The sequence below is a fragment of the Protopterus annectens genome, chromosome 1.part1 (genome assembly GCF_019279795.1).
Source record: "Protopterus annectens isolate FY-2018-M chromosome 1.part1, PAN1.0, whole genome shotgun sequence".
Lineage (NCBI taxonomy): Eukaryota > Metazoa > Chordata > Ceratodontiformes > Protopteridae > Protopterus > Protopterus annectens.
The window spans coordinates 1,697,686,443-1,697,701,442 of NC_056726.1; the positions used below are offsets into that span (position 1 = coordinate 1,697,686,443).

Genomic DNA, 15,000 nt, shown 5'->3' on the forward strand with positions numbered 1-15,000 from the left:
GCTTCCCTTAGATTCCTGTTTTGCACACACACACACACACACACACACACACAAACACACACACACACACACACACATATATATATATATATATATATATATATATATATATATATATCACAATAAGGACAGTAATTGTCAGTTTTTATGCCATTTGTAAATACCCTCCAGTAAACCAGACACTACGGATGCTACAAAGCTGTCACCACCATTTTTCTTCATCCAGTTATGATCATTCATGAGTCTAGACACTTCTCATTATGTTAGTCAGTTGGTGAGATATTTAGGTAACCAAGTAGAAAACACTGTATAATACTTATCTAGCATAGCTTGACAGACATTAAATATCATTGCTAGCTTTGTTATCCATCATGTAAGCTTTACCCTGATATCTTTCAGTGCTTATATGTAACAGATTTTTTTCCAATTTGCAATGTAATTTGGAATAAGCTATAAGCAATAGCAGACATCTAGATGTGTCATTAGGCAGATTTGAAACACCTGGAGTCATTGCCACTGGTTAATGAAGAATTTAATATGACAAATGTTTTAAATTACAATAGTATGCGTTATAATAATAGTACAAAAGCACTGCCTCATTTTAAATAAATCCTCATTATTTAATAAGGCAACATGATATATAGAATTTTGATTGGATTATAAGTAGTCTGCTTAAGGTCTCAAACTCTGTACTTTGACATATAAGAAATGTCACATACAATTTGAAAGTGCTACTGCATCAAAAGAAAAATATAATGCTGCTTTCATTTGGGGTAAGTAAGAATTCTATTTGTTATTAAAAGCAACATTACATTCTACTGCACACATACATTTACTGTTTTAGCTGCATGGGGTAGCATAATATTGAAACCATTCTATACTGCTCCAAATTGTTTAGGTACTGACTTTTGCTTTATGTTGCCTTTATGCAGTTACTGATCTATTGACTTTGTCTTTTATTAACTGCAGAATTAAAACACTGAATTGCAGAATTAAAACATTGAATTGCAATTAACCTGGCGAACTTTTACTTCCATCGTCTGGACTCCATGCAAAATTCTTTATTGAGAATGAAGGTGTTAATAGGCATATTTCTAACACTTATATTCATTACCCAATGTATTGCACAAGGTAAGGATAATTTAATATACTTTGCAAGTTAAATGTGTGTAGACCATGATAAAGTGAAATGCACTGCTATGATTGCTATTGAGACCTTTTGAAAAATGAATTGTTTATATCTGTGTACAGTAATACCTTTTCAGCATATTTAGCTAATAAATGCAATTTAGTATGTAAAAGTCACTTTGATTTCAGTGACCAGATGTAAAGGAAAATGATTTGTACAAGTAATATGATGAATTTAATCCTCAAAACTAAGACAGGAGAAATAACTAGGTTAAAATAAACAAAAAAAAAAAAACATAAAAAGAGTATGAATCAATACCAAGAATGAAAAAAAAAATCATATTTCTTAAAACTTTATTTTAAGAGATTCTTGCATAGCAAAGTAGGTGTATGTGGGTATTCAGGAGTAGATTTTGATAAAATATAGATACAATTATGAAAATCTATGATTGTCAGTTTGACAGAGGTAGAAATGTATTACATCTGTTTCTTAATGTATTACATAATGTGCAATAACAATAAACTGTAATTCCTCTTTGAAACCTTAAAGTGTTATACTGCAGTATTCTGTGCACATTGCAAAAATATTCTTCCTATTTTATATGCTAAGTAAGTAATTAATATGTGTGCAATTCCCTATTGTACATCTCCTGGCTTATTTTTGAAACCAATACATTTCTGCTCAGTATTTCAGATTTGCTATCTGTTTAAAATATTCATAATATTCATAAATTCATAATATTATTCAAAAATAAATTATATGATTATTTTCTTTCCGTTCTGCATCCATAATTACAGCATTGCAAACAAGTCATAAGCAGCAGTTATGGCATAGGATCACCACAATTTGTTTCAGTGATAATGAGGCACACAATGATATTAGACTCCCTGCTAATTGGCACTAGTAACCATATACCATGTATTTTCCAATAAATGATTCCTTAACATGGAGTATGTATTCTGTCTTTATATCTGTAAATATATCATATTTATACAAGATGCAAAAAAAAAAAAGCTCAAATGAGCCCTGATTGCCTTTAATAGTTAAATTCAGGCAGCTATATTTTAGAAATTACAGATTGAAGAAAGAGAGATAGACAGAGACAGAGAGAGACAGAAAGCAGAATTTATAGATATTTTTATTTCAGGGGTTAAAGTTTGCATGAAAAATGCACATTAGTTTGTTGCTTAATGTCAATTTACCTATCAAAGACTTGACAAGGTGAAAAAAAAACTTAAGGGATTAGTTGCATACAAATATAATGAAATGAGCATTTTCAAATGATGCTGTGAAGCCCACCTTGGAACTTAATGGATAATAACATATGGAAATGATAAACTGTGATCTACTTATTTTGCTTTGACTGACTTAGTTCAAACCGTCAAGGTTCTTGTTTGTACCTCTGATATAATGAGGAAGTAGAGGCTCAGGAATCTAGCCTAAAAGGGTGGTGAAAGCCAACACATTCTGGCTAGGCTTGTAAATGCCCTAGGGCAGATAGCCTAGTACGTACCTATGAACCTATGAACCTATAAGTACATTTACTATATTTCCTTGCATTATGTACATCAGTTTTTTTTCTTTATACTTTATAAAATGGATATGTAAGAGATAGTGAAAATAGCTACAGGGACTTGAAGAAATGCATAGACCGAATTATATTTGATAAATATGGAAGTTATGAAAGATTCAGAAATGTCTGTAGTAACAGTGAATGTAGTATTCACTTTCAGGTTTCAAAGCATTGGTGATTAATATTAGATGCTTTATCCTTGTACATATGACTTGTTTTGTTTGGTATAACAAACATATGATATTCTAATCCTGCACTGTCTATTGTTATATAGTATATAGAGCCTTGGTCATATCCCTTCTGCTTGTTTGATATTACCATATATAGTTCTCATTCAGTACAGCTATGAATTGTTATTAGATTTCTTACTGAGTGTAATTAAATAAAATACCATGATCTGGTGCTGGTCATGCATAATTTCATCACAACAACAGCATTATGCCCTCAACTGATAAACCTGATGCGGTTTCAGGTGTCTAAATATAACAGATTACCCATACCACATCAAGCTATACTATCATGCCAGGCATTTATTTTTTAAAAAAGGGATGTTTCTTATTATTTTATATCAAATGGAGCTCCGGAAGGTTGTGCCGTAACTTCCAATGGTTGCATACTAGGCCATTTGAAAAATTAAATTATATGCTCACATTTCAGATGTTCATATTGAGATCCAAAAGTGGTATTGAAGAAGTATAAATGGCAAGCTATTCAGCAAAAAACAGACTTTACAGGGCAACACTCAGATTCTAGATCTTTATCTGGATTTTATAAACATCAACAAATACAGGAAATATTAAATGTTGCAGTTTTTATAAATTATGTACACTTCCTCAGTAACCACTTAAGCTCCACACATATTGTCAGGAGTTATTTTTTTTATCCGGGTGTGAGTATTCATATAAAGTTAAGCATTTATGACTGTGTTGCTTTGCTGTCGAGATGTTTAAAGAAATATGAAAGTATGACAATATTAATATCGCTTTAGCTGCACTACACAGAGGTGAAGTATCAATGCAGTTGTATCCCCATCATGCAGAGTTTAAGATTAAATATTTCAGTAGTTTATGAGCAGTATGGCTTTGCAAGTATTAACATAAATATGAACCAGGAATATTAGATACATAGATGTGTCACAAGGCTGATCATAGCAAAACACCTGGACTTATCACTAAGGTTTAATGAGTGTTTTTTTACCTTTTCGTTTGTGTAGGGGAGTGGTAGCCATACAGAGAATAATAATTTGCTGCCTGTATGGTTTACATAGCCTTTACTTCAGCATCAGTAAATTAAATAATTCTCATCAGCTTTTCATGTTTTATTTTCTAAACAGTTTTGTTCCAAATTTCTGATTTTGCATAACTGTTGAATCCCTGTGGAGCTATCTCCTTGCCTTTTTTGGTTTAAACTTAGCTTGTAACATTTGCACTAACCCTGAAATTAAATTGCCATACATATTTTGGCAATGCAAAGCTGTTAGTCTTGTGAAACCACCTGTAAATCAAAACTGATGCAGAGCTAGCCATGAAAAACTGATCAGCATTTTGGAGATCAAGCTACACAATCTTAATTTTACTAATTTATTATGCATTAAAGTAGCTTTTATCACTAAAGCATTGCTAGCCTTCCTCTGACATTCTCTTGCATTATCTGTTATCACTAAAGCATTGCTAGCCTTCCTCTGCCATTCTCTTTCATTATCTGTTATCATTAAAGCATCGCTAGCCTTCCTCTGACACTCTCTTGCATTATTTGTTATCACTAAAGCATTGCTAGCCTTCCCCTGACATTCTCTTGCATTATCTGTTATCACTAAAGCATTGCTAGCCTTCCCCTGACATTCTCTTGCATTATCTGTTATCACTAAAGCATTGCTAGCCTTCCTCTGACATTCTCTTGCATTATCTGTTATAACTAAAGTATTGCTAGCCTTCCTCTGACACTCTCTTGCATTATCTGTTATCACTAAAGCATTGCTAGCCTTCCTCTGACACTCTCTTGCATTATCTGTTATCACTAAAGCACTGATAGCGTTCCTCTGACACTCTCTTGCATTATGCTGCATTAACCTATTAAGTAACACTGAGCCATATGTGCACATGGAAGAAGGCAGCACTGTGAATGAGCCAGGGACCAATCTGCATTTGCCAGGTCTGCTAGCCAGACTGGATAATTTAGTACAGTTTGTGGCCCAAGTCCTAGGGAAGACATGGTTAAAATTAAAGCTGTACATGTCTTATGCCAACAAATTTTAAAATGGTATGCAGCTATCAAGACCTTCTTAAAATCTACCCCTGACAGTCAATTTACTCAATGTCTAGGCAGTATGAATAATTTTGAAAGACAGGACAAAAATATACAGGGTATGCTCTTCAGGCTAGAAGACAGAAAATAACTGACAAAGGTGCAATCTACATCTCATAATGAATCAGGAAATATGTTCCTCATCCTAGGATGTCAATTTACAGGCTCACTTCACTGCAGTCATGTTCATTGATTGCTGAGAGAGCTCTTTGAGCATTGGAACCATCTGCTCTTAAAGATATACCCCCCTCCAAGGCATATAATTGTAGTGGTGCCCCATGGGGCTCAGTACTGGGACCCCTCCTGTTTGGAATATACTTCTCTGAAGTCAAGACAAATGTGGAAGGTCTCTGGATGACACAGTTTGCTGAGGACTACACGCTAGTGAAAATCACTGAATCCTCCAGTCATGTAGATAGCCTTCAGTACGGTCTAGATCAGACAAATGACTGGTGCCAGAACTTTACTCTAAAACTAAATGCAAAAATGTAAATTATCATATCCTTTGGGAAGTCATATACCCCTGCAAAATACAACATCAATAGTATGGCCCTTAGAGTGGACTCTAGGTATGCAGATTGATAGTAGCCTGAACTTTGACTGCCATGTGTCCACAGTGGTAATGAAATCCTTTTATGTGGCACAACTTATAAGTTATGGCATCCAGAGCCAAGGAAATTATAGACCCTCTGTACTCAGTCCACATTAGACCAATAATCAAGGACAGTGCACCATTTGGCCTGTACTTGTATAGCCAATTATAGCAGCTGGACTGAACTCAGAGGTTCCTCACAAAGAAAATGCAGGATGTAAACAACATGACTTATGTGGATAGAATGAAAGCCATGTCCCTTTACTCTGTCTCCTACCGACTGTTAAGGGTGACCTATGCCTGACCTACAATGAACTCACAAATCCAGCCCTGATGGAGCTGCTACATATCTGCAAGTCAAAAACACAATGGTCACCCTATCTAGGGATCTAAGCTATACACCATTAGTCAATTCCTCCTGGTTAGATCCAACCCCAAACTAATCACCATGGAAATCCACATCTCACCCACACCTGCAGCAAAGGTAACCACCATGAAAAACGTCTGCAAAGCTAACTTTGGGCTCTTAAAACAGAAGTGGCTAACTTCACGGCACCCATGTCAGTGGAAAGTAGATGCATGACTGCCGAATCACACACCAATGCACTGTACGGATATGTACATAAATGCATGGAACTAGCCATACCCAACAGAACAAAGACGCTCTCCTCTAAAAAAGGAAGCCTGTCTGGTGGTCCTCTGCCATTAATAAACTCTATAACAGAAGGAAGAAAGTGTTGCAGAAAAAGATGAAGTCCCAAGACTGGAAAAACTCCCTTATTAGCCTCAACAAAAAGTTGAGATCCGTCATCAAAACCTGTAAAGTCAGCTATGGAGGCAAAATTGTGGAAGACACTAAAAACAACCACAAATCATTCTATAGTTATATAAACAATCTCCATGGCAATTCCCAGGTTTGCTCTGAGTTACTGCACAATATACCTCCTATACTGAGCCAACAGATATTGCCAACATACTGGCCGACAGATTCAGTGCCAACTTTACTCCCCCCACCCCCCACCAAGGACCAATCACAATACCGGAGGAATGTCAGGCACCTAGCATTACTGCAGCACAGGTTAAAGCTGCATTGTCCAAGACCAAGAATACAGCTTCCATGGGACCTGACAATGTCCCTGGATGTGCTCAACATGAACTACAAACTGACCTGGCACCACATCTGTGTGTCCTGTTCAATCACAGCCGCACCTCAGGCTTTGTCCCTACTGAATGGCACTCTGCTACAGTCATCACTCTCCATAAAGGGGGTGCGACTATAGACCGAGGAATTTTTGCCCCATTAGCCTGATGAGTCAAATATGTAAGGCTATGGAGGGCATCATCATGGATGTAATTAACAAGGATATAGGGAATCGCCAAACTCTAGATCCTATGCAATTTGGATTTTGAAAAGTAGATCATGCCTGCTCAACCTGGTTGACTTCTTTGAGTTAGTCACTAGAGCTGTGGATGAGGGCAAGACAGTTCATACAGCCTACCTCAATATGGCCAAGGCCTTAGATAACATTCCCCACTCTGGAATTATTGATAAACTCACCAAACTAGGCATCAACCCCTATATCACTATTTGGGTTGTAAATTGGCTCACATACAGAACCCACAGTGTGAAAGTAGTGGACTCAAAGTCAGACTGCAAATGAATCACAAGTTTAGTCCCACAGGAAACTGTCCTGGGTCCTCTCCTGTTTGGCATCTACTTCTCAGAAGTCCAGGCCAACATGGAGGGACTCTGGCTGACCAAGTTCGCATATTACTGCAAGCTGGGAGCCACTATTAACTCCCAAGTGATGTAGACATTCTACAGAAAGGCCGCACTGAGACCAATGACTGGTGTCAAAACCATGACCTTAAGCTTAATGCCAAAATCATTGTCATTCCTTTTGGGAAAAACACAGTTCCCACTAATTACCACATCAATGGGAGCCCACTGAACACTGAAGGCATTATAAGAGCTCTGGGGACACAGGTTGACAGCAACCTCTCCTTTGACCACCACATTGCCAGTGTGGTCAGAAAGTCCTTCTATGTGGTACATCTCATTACCAAGGGTTTTGCATCCAGGATGAAAGAGGTCATCATCTCTTTCTACTCTTCCCTCATTAGGCCATTCATTGAGTATAATGTCCCATTTGGCATGTACCTCACTAGGCACATGCAACAGCTGGAAAGACCACAAAAGTACCTCCCAAACAGGATCCTAGGCCTTAAACACATGTCCTACATGGACAGATTCAAAAACTACAGCTATTCTCTGCCTCATGTCATCTATTAAGAGGCGATCTCTGCTTGACTTCGAAAGCCATGTCTGATTCAGCTCTGTTAGAAATGCTACATCTAATGAAATCCCAACCCATATGCACCACATGCTCCAGAGACCTCAACCTTATTACCACAATCAACAGAACATGCTGGAGGGACAGGTTCATAACCCAGAGACTGCCCAAGCTCTGGAATAGACTTTCAATACATGTCAAGCAGAGAAATCTTTATGAGTGGATGGGAAACAGAAAGTTTATCCCGGGATCCCTCCAGTGGCTCTGCTTCATAGAGGTACTGGAACTAATGTTAGGCGACACGATGTCAGGGCACTTTTATGGGCTAGGCTTGTAAAGGCTCCAGGGCCTTTAGCCTAGTACACACCTATGAAGCTATGAACAAGGGCACAAAGATGCATGTTATACCAGTTGCCATGTCTCTACTTATAAAAGATCTTACATGGTAAACCTAAATAGCCTATATAAATGAGTTTACATAGTTACCTTACCGGTCTGTTATTACAACAACACAAGCATTGATAACTTGTTTTCAAAATGGCAGGAACTGTCAACTCCTTTGCATACAGTATATTCTACACTTCTATTATGGTTCCATACAAATCAAGCTACCTTTAAGTCTTTCTGTTTCTATTCACCCGATTTTCCATTTTTGCTTTGGCACAACTTAGTATTTATTAGAAACATTGTGAAAAGTCAAATCACGCTGTAGAGCCGTAAACATTGTTGTTGTTGCTGTTGTTATAACTGAAGACTGTAACTGTTGTGCTTGTTGCCTTTGTTGCACATTCTGGGTCATGCTGAAAAGGGTTTCAGACCAGTTCATTCACCCAAATAACAAATGTAAGGTAACATAAAACAAAGTAAAATAAAAACTTCAGTATGTCTATATCATGAGGGAAAGACCATTTCCTACTCAGAGCAATATCATTGAAATTAATGACGGGTAACACTACATACAGAAAAAAACAGAACATACAAAGCATAGTAAAACAAAATAAATTAAAATAGGAACACCAAAATAAACATTTCAATGGGAAGAAATCAGAAGTAATTTCTTCATGTCACTGAGTCATTATCTGCAACATATCAGGGGCACATTTTTACCTATGCACAGGAGATTGTCTAACTCTAAAGTCATTGTACAACTCTGTGTTATTATTGCACTATTAACCCGCCCAGCCTTTTTTTGTGTGTGTGCTGAAGAGAAAACGAAAGCACAGATTCTAGTAAGCTTAAATATGATAATGTTAGACCTGTTCTGGACATGGAGCCTTAACCCTTTAGTCCCAAGAGTTTCCTTTTCTTACTATAGCTTAATTTTACTCATTCACCAAAAAAAAAAAAAAAAAAAAAAATGAAATTCTTGAAACATTAGTCAAATGAAAAAAAACATTGAGGAACATTCTCTTGACCATTGTTCTCCGCAGGATATCATTGTCAGTATGATTTCTAAGTCTGTTCTGGCAATGATTTACTTCTTTGGGAAAGTTCCCTTTACTTCAAGATGATGCAACCATAGAGTTGGTATATATATATATGTCTGAAGTTATAGGGGGCTTGTCTGCACTTAAATCTATTTTTTTCTTTGCTTGTACATGGTTCAAGCAATATTTATTGCCATTTCCAATGCTCTGGATTGTGGAAATCAGCATTTCATAGCACAACCAGAAATATCTTTATCTCAAAATAGTGGGCCATATTGCCAGATAATTACACTGAGAAATGTACTATGGAATAAAATATAGTTGTGTGCCTTGCTCCAAAGATAGCAGATCACCTTCATTCTTAATTTGTTTTTGTAATAACATGAATTTAAGTTATGATAATGTTATATTTGTTGTCCTAAACAGAACTGATAGATCTGATATGATGCAATCCTGCCTCTGAACTGGGACTTATGTTATCAGGTGTCAGGGCAGCTTGGCACCAGAAATTTTACATGCCTACTAATTTCATTTACCCTTTATGCACATCCTGAAATTATGCCCCTAGATCTAATTTGCCATGCTGCTGTGCACAGCATCAGAAAAAGGTCCTAGATTTTCCAAAGTTGGTGGGTACAGTGACTTTTATTTGTTAGTATCTGCTGTTTGTGTTTTTCAGTCTCATTCTTAAGGTTCAGTTGTTTTTTCTTTCTTCAAGGAGGTATTTTCCCTTCAGTCTTTCTTCCTGAGGCCTACTGGTATCTTGTCACCATCTGATTTACTTATTAGTATTAAAATTGTTGATATTGTTGTGCATACATAATATTGGCGTTTTCATATACAAAATAAATCTTTGTTGTAGCTGCTGGTTTTATTTGTTATTGCATGTGGTAAGGAGTTTCCCTCATTACTGCAATTATATAACAAGCATTTAAAATGGATAAATGCACTGATAAGATCCCACCCAAGAATATACACAAACTGCTTATTTTTGCCTGGGGGAACAATGCAAATATTCAGAAGTTAGACATCTGTCAAGAGTTTATTCTCAGTACCTTAAGAAAGTACAAAATAGGCACATTTTATCTTTATGAACATCTTTGTCTCAGATTAGTACTTATTTGAAGCCAAAAAACTAATAACAACTCAGCGCCTCAGCAGTGACATCAGAATCAACAGCTATTACTATTACTTCTGATTTCTTCAAACTTCGGATGCCTAAACAGAAGCACAGACCTGATAAATCAAGGTCTTTTTCACCTTGTCCATAACATCAAAAGCAGAGATTTGAGGAAGTGATTCTTAAAGTTACTTTATGAACTGTAGAGATTAAATCTCTTCCTAGTTAACCTAACAGACCAATGGAAAGTCTCATAGATTCACAGAACTAGACCACCTTCTACAAGACCTTCTCATTTGCCTCTGACTGAATGTGATTATAATAGGTTTTAGACTCCCCATTCATTAGGGTCAAAAGAAAATGTTGACAACCAGATACAAAACAGCTTCCATGCTAGACAAGGGCCCTTCTCCACTTTTGCCTCTTTTCATAGCTCTTCCAGACTTTCCTCACTGCTAAACATAACATGTTATCAGTACTTTTCTGAATACACCAACATCAACCTATACGGTGTCAGTATTGGTGACTGGACACTCATTGTCCCTGACTATATGCCCTGTAATGGAATGCATTTTTAGATAGTCGTACCTCAGCCATCAATTGAGCCATAAGCGCAGATGCCATCAACATAAAGGGCCTGTCAGTTCTGACAGTCAGGGCAGTGTGCTGAGGCCATGCTCGTGAATAGGCTTATCACTTTTGATGCAGGTTTCGCTGTGATCAGTCTTTCATTTTCAGTAGCATTGTACTTAGCACTGAGTAGGATGCTTGTGCCTGCACCAATGTCACTGATTAGATACCTCTGCAATGGCTACATTAAGCATCTGCCCCACCTCAGAGCAGCAGAAACCAAAGGCCTATGCGGTGATACATAGTGACCTCAGCTCATAACTCTGTTTCTTCCTTTCTTCTTCTCCCAGGGACCCATCGACTTTGTGGGTAGCTAGAAGAACATGTGCAAGAGAAAGCACAGAGACTTACACACCAAAGCCCCAGACTGAATATTTAAGAGGATAAGGATATAGTTTCCTGTCCATCTTCTCCAGATAATCAAAACTTTGAGTCAGCCTTAGAAATAAAGCAGAAAAGGTGCAGACTCGGTGACATCCCTTTAATGAACATTGCTTGACATATTGTATTCCTTCCAACATTTTCTTGGTTGCTGCCCCTTAAATAAAAATGTTAGAAGGAGGCAGAATTACAGCGTGCAAAACCCCTTTTACTGCAGCTCCAGAACTGGAAAAATTCGATAGGATTCTCTCACATCCTAAGATTTGGAACTGTGAGTTTATGCGTGTTCTTCTTTTTCCTTGAGGGGCAGAAGCAACCTTGCAAATGTGATTGAGGTCCAGCAAGACCTGGCTGATAAAATACATTTGTTGATGTCTCTTGAATATTTGTAGTCACAAGCAATGACTGTACTGTATACTTGGATTCTTACCTATAGACTGGCTTATAATTCTGTTGAAGGTTCAGTCTGAGTTTCAGGTTCTTGTATTTCCATATATCAGCATTTCTGACCCCAGTTAACTTACTTTGTTAAAGATACCAAGATGACATTCTTTACTTCACTGTTTCATGGTTCTACTATTTTAGGGCTAATGTTATATCTCACCTGGCTACATGTATTGGGAAACTTCTTCACATACTGGTGACACATTTCAAACTCTCCAATGCCTGTTTTGTAGCAGGAAATAAACCCACAAGTATAATATTGCTTGTATTTGTTTACCAGGAAGGTGCAACTTGTCAAAAAAAGTAACCCCTTTTCATGGGAGGACCTGGGAGAAAAGCTTGATTCCAAAGACAAAAATATTAATAGCATGCAATACTTCAAACAGATCATTATTTCAATTAAAATGATACATAAGCATGAGTGTTTAAATCATGGACTACTACTAAAGCTGTAGATCAAGTCCAGATTGAGGAGGGAACAATAATAAAAGGAGGCAATGATATCAAGGTTTTTCATAAATATTATCTTGAATTATATTCAGGGAGAGGGGATTGGGGGAATGAGGCAGAAAATTACAAGCATCTTGCAGATGATAGGGTAATATCAAAATTTTATAATAAAGAACCAGGGCTGGCCTTTGGTCAGATGGTGTCTTAGGCTAAATGGCTCTAAAACACCCATCCCCATACACACCACCTGCTGACTCCATCCTGGTATATACACCTAAACCATCAGATTACTTTTTCTTCCTTTTCTCACAGTTTGTCTCCCAATTCAGTTTTCCTGTATTCATTCAACATATTTTCAAGAAACAATTTCTTTACTTCAAGAAAATAAGCAAATAAATGCTGAAAAGGTACCCCTGCTAGAGCAGCACCCTAGGTGGACACTTACTTAGCCTGTGCCTAAGGCTGGCTATGTAAACAGCAATACTTAGTTTGAAATCAAATAAAGCAGTGAAGTTAGACAGAATCCATGGTAAATTCTATAAATGGAAAGAAAAGCAAATTACACCCATTTTGATGAATACATACAATAATATTTCGAAATATGGCAATTTAACCCAATAGGCAATGAAGCAGTTATAGTGGAATTACCAAAAAGCATAGAAGTTGTCCATGAATCAATAATTTTAAACCAATTTCATTCATAAAAGTTGTTATTACAATTTTGGCAAAGGTGGTACTTGAAAGGTTAGAGGGGATATTCCTCAATGTGATAGAAGGACAAAATTAGCCAAGGTTTTTGACACTATCTCCCCACTCAGGCCTCACTGACAAACTCACCCTGTTAAGTATTAATCCTTCTATCATTAGAAGGGTCAGTAACTGGCTCACTGATAGAACACATACAGTCAAAATAGGGGAATCCACCTCCAACAGCAGACTTGTAACCAGTGATGTTCCACAGGGATCAGTGCTGGGTCCTCTACTGTTTGGAATCTATTTCTCTGATGTACAAGCAAAAACTAAAGGTCTATGACTGACAAAGTTTGCTGATGACTGCAAACTGGGAGCAGTCATAGAATCTCCAAATGATGTCAACATCTAGAATCTCCAAAAAGGGGCTTACACAAACAAATGATTGGTGCCAAAGTGATGGCCTTAAACTCAATGCAAAAAATGTATTATCATCCTTTTTGGTAAGAGCGATCTTCCTGCTAAGTACCACATCAATAGCAACACTCTAAGTATGCACTCAGTGGTGAGGGACCTGGACAAACAGGCTTACAGCAACCTTACCTTTGATCACCATGTCCACACAGTGACAAGCAAGGCATCCTATATTTTTCATCTCATAAGTAAGGGCATTGCCTCCAGAAAAAAAGAAGTTATAACCTTCCAGTACTCTTCCCTCATCAGGTCAGTAACTGAGTACAACACCCCTTTTGGATGTACCTTTCAAATCAGGTCAATAACTGAGTACAACACCCCTTTTGGTATTTACCTTTCAAAGCACCTGCAGCAATTGTAGAGAAGACAAAGTTTCCTCACAAGGAAAATTCAAGGTCTTCAGATCTGTCCTATGTGGATCATCTAAAATCACTGTCACTTTATTCTGTTTCATACAGACTACTCAGAGACAATCTCTGACCCTGCTTTATTGGAAATGCTGCATATCCACAAGTCAAATGGTACACGGGTTACTCGCTCTAAAGACCTTAACCTGGTATGTGACATTAATAGAACCTGCTGGAGGGACAGATTTCTCTCACAGAGGTTACTACACCTTTGGAAAAGGCTCACACTTCATGTCAAACAGAGCACCTCATTGGCCCTCTTCAAATGCTGTCTGGATGATTGGATGGGTAACTGTAAATTCAGCCCAGGGGTTCCAACTGTGTCCCACTTGGACAGGGGCAATAGGTGCTGATAATGGAAATTAGGGTAGAACTTGGCTAGGCTTGTAAGGGCCCTAGGGCCATTAGCCTAGTAACTTCCTATGATCCTATGAAAATGGGTTTGTTCTAAGTAGAGAGAGCCACAAATTGGTGGAACTTAGCATCCTTTCTACATCAACATGATGGGAAGAAGTAGGAGTGGGGAACAGTTTGTTTGACATTAAAATGACTCTGATTCTGTTAATGTGACTTTTCCGCTTAGAGTATTAAATGAGATAAATTTTGGAAAAGTGTACCATAAGTGGCTAGAGTGGTTGCACATGAAGCCTGTTTTTGAGTTCAGATGAATGTGAGATTTTCAAAGCACAGTAATATTTTCAGGAGACCATGATTATTTTTATTAGTTGTATGGAATTTAGATTGTAGAATAAGGGGTTTCTTAGTGGAAAGATAAGATGTACAAGTGCTCGACATGCTTTTACTTATTTACAAATTACTTTTTGTTGAATAATAGTGATATAGGCTTTATAATTTAAGGGACATTATCTATATTCCAAGAATTTAGGATGCATTATGGGTATCATGGGGTATACTCTCCATTACTCTAACCCACACAGATTTATAACATGCTGCAAACTATCAAACTTCCACCCCGAAACTTTTAATATTCTCCTCTCTAGAGTGAACTGGAAATTCCTCTCCCAACTTCCACTTGATGAAGCAGTCCAAACTTTTAATTCTACCTTCCTTAGTATCCTAAACTC

At 37.3% G+C, this 15,000-nt stretch overlaps 1 long non-coding RNA gene across 1 annotated transcript in view; it reads left to right on the forward strand.

The window, feature by feature from the left end:
* Nucleotides 1-15,000, forward strand: part of LOC122814037 — an 81,274-nt gene that overhangs the window by 1,675 nt on the left and 64,599 nt on the right. The window contains exon 2 of the long non-coding RNA XR_006366766.1: nt 970-1,131. This is a non-coding gene — a long non-coding RNA (uncharacterized LOC122814037). The remainder of the gene's footprint in view (nt 1-969; nt 1,132-15,000) is intronic.